Here is a 3,115-nt window from a genome sequence, read left to right as displayed (position 1 = left end):
GCTGAAGGGGTTTGCAGCCCCATAGGAAGACCAACAATATGAACTAACCAGTACCCTCAGAGCTCCCTGGGACTAAACCAGCAATCAAAGAAAACACATGGTGAGACTCATGGCTCGAGCTGCATATGTAGCAGAAGTTAGCCTAGTAGGCCATCAATGGGAGGAGAAGCCCTTGGTTCTGTGAATGTTCTATGCCCCAGTATAGAGGAATGCCAGGGCTAGGAAGCAGGAGTGGGTGGTTTAGTGAGCAGGGGAAGGGGGAGGAGATAGAGGGTTTTCAGAGGGGAAAGTAGGAAAGTTGATAACATTTGAAATGTAAATAAAGAAAATATTTAATAAAAAAAGAAATGCAAGTTAATCACACTTATGGTCATTTTATATACTAGTCTAGTTTATTATAGAAATATATTTTATTTTCTAGGTTTAACAGGTAGTAAATAGCTAGAAACAAACAATGGTTAACAATTCAGATATTCCATAGATAGATGGATAAATATGTGGTGATGTGCTAATGAGATACTTGTGCTTTTTTTTTTCTTTGAGTTTGTTTATGTAGTGGATTACGCTTGATGGATTTTCCTATGTTGAACCATCCCTGAATACCTTGGATGAAGCCTATTTGATTGTGGTGAATGATGTTTTTGATGTGTTCTTGAAATTGTTTTTTGAGAATTTTATTGAGTAATTTTTATTGATGTGAGAAAACAAAATTGGTCTGAAGTTCTCTTTCTTTGTTGGGTCTTTGTGTGGTTTAGGTATCAGGTTGAATGTGGCTTTATACAATGAGTTTGATACTGTTTCTTCTATTTCTATGTTGTAGAATGACTTGATAAATATTGATATTAGCTCTTCTTTGAAGGTCTAGTAGAATTCTGCCTTAAAACAATCTGGATCTGGGATGTTTTTGATTGTGAGATTTTAATGACGCCTTGTATTTCCTTAAATGTGGTAGTACTGTTTAGGTAGTGTACCTGATACTCAATTAACTTTGGTAAGTGGTATCTGTCTACAAAAAAATTCGTTTCATTTAGATTTTCCAGTTTTGTGGAATTCAGGCTTTTGAAGTAGTAACTAATGACTTTTTAAATTTCCTCAGTTTAGGTTGTTATTTCTCCTTTTCCATTTCTGATTTTGTTAATATGAATAGTGTATGTGTGCCCTTAGTTTGTCTAAGGGTTTATCTATCTTGTTGATTTTCTCTTAGAACCAGCTTTTGGTTTTGTTGATTCTTTTTATTGTTGTCTTTGTTTCTAGTTCGTTGATTTCCTCTCTGAGTTGGACTGTTTCCTGGCCTTTACTCTTCTTGAATGTGTTTGATTCTTGGATGTGTTTGATCCGAAAGGATGTACTATTAAGTTGCTAGTGTAGGATCTATCCAATTTCTTTATGAAAGCACTCAGTGCTATATATTTTCCTCTTAGAACTGCTCTCATTGTGTTCCATATGTTTATGTGCCTTCATTTTAATTGAATTCTAGACAGTCTTTAACTTCTTGTTTTACTTCTTTCCTGATCAACTTATCATTGAGTAGAGAGTTGTTCAGTTTCCATGAGTATGTGGACTTTCTGTTGATTTTGTTGTTATTGAAGTTTAGCCTTAGCCCATGATGATTTGATAGAATGCAAGGAATTATTTCCATCTCTTTGTTTCTGTTGAGGCTTGTTTTTTGACTGATTATGTGGTCACCTCTGGAAAAGGTACCATGAGGTGCTGAGACGGTGTACTATTTTGTTTTAGGATAAAGTGTTCTAAAGATATCTGTTAAATCCATTTGGTTCATAACTTCTATTTGTTTCACTGTGTCTCTGTTTAGTTTCTGTTTTGATAACCTGTCCATTTGTGAGAGTGGGTTATTGAAATCTCCCACTATTATTGTATGGGGTTCAATGTGTGCTTTGAGTTTTTGTAAATTTTCTTTTACAAATCTGGTACCTTTGTAATTGATGTATAGATGTTCAGAATTGAGACTTCACTTTGGTTGATTGTTCCTTCGATGAGCATGAAGTGTTTTTCCCTACATCTTTTGATTACTTTTGGTTGAAAGTTTATTTTATTAGATATTAGAAGGGCTACTACAGCTTGATTCTTGGGATGGTTTGCTTAGAAAATTTTTTTTTCAGCCCTTTACTTTGAGATAGTGTCTTTCTTTGTCACTGAGTTGGGTTTCCTGTATGCAGCAAAATTCTGGGTCCTGTTTATGTAATCAGTCTGTTAGCCTGCATATTTTTATTGGGGAATTGAGTCTATTGTTGTTTAGAGACATTAATGACCAATTATTGTTAGTTCCTGTTATTTTAATATTGGAGGTGCTCTGTGTGTGTGTGTGATTCTCTTCTTTATGATTGTTGGGAAATGATTAATTTATTATGTTTTCTTCATGTAGTTGTAGTTGTGTTGTAGTTTTCCTTTTAGTATCCTCCATAAGGCTGAATTAGAAGGAAGATATTGATTAAGTTTGGTTGTGTCATCCTGTGTTCTTTACCTGATTTGGCTTTTAAACATGTTTTCTCACAAGACATTCAGAATCAAGTGATTCTTGGCCATGAAACAGAAGCAAAATTGTCCTATTTCTCAATGGATTTGAATGAAAACTGGTAACAAAATCAGGTATAACTCTAAGAGAAGACACTGGAGGAGAATGAAGCAGGATCTGTAAGAATTCACACAATGGCAAGACTGGGGTTTATAATGAGTCATGGCCATCATCAATTTTACCAGAAAGTTCAACATTTTTTTTTAATTTTTAATATTTTTATTACATATTTTCCTCAGTTACATTTCCAATGCTATTCCAAAAGTCCCCCATAGCGCCCCCCACTTCCCTACCCACCCATTCCCATTCTTTTGGCCCTGGCATTCCCCTATATTGGGGCATATAAAGTTTGCAAGTCCAATGGGCCTCTCTTTCCAGTGATGGCCGACTAGGCCATCTTTCGATACATATGCAGCTAGAGACAAGAGCTCTGGGGTTCTGGTTAGTACATCATGTTGTTCCGACAATAGGGTTGCAGATCCCTTTAGCTCCTTGGGTACTTTCTCTAGCTTCTCCATTGGGAGCCCTGTGATACATCCAATAGCTGACTGTGAACATCCACTCCTGTGTTTGCTAGGNCCC

General features: G+C 36.0%; 1 pseudogene; it reads left to right on the top strand.

The window, feature by feature from the left end:
* Positions 1-2,500: 2,500 nt before the first annotated feature.
* On the top strand, positions 2,501-2,656 carry LOC110290528 (annotated as a pseudogene).
* The last annotated feature ends 459 nt before the right edge of the window (positions 2,657-3,115 follow it).

The sequence above is a fragment of the Mus caroli genome, chromosome 2 (assembly GCF_900094665.2).
Source record: "Mus caroli chromosome 2, CAROLI_EIJ_v1.1, whole genome shotgun sequence".
NCBI lineage: Eukaryota > Metazoa > Chordata > Mammalia > Rodentia > Muridae > Mus > Mus caroli.
Note: the sequence above shows the minus strand (reverse complement) of the source record. Positions and strands in the feature narration are given on the sequence as shown.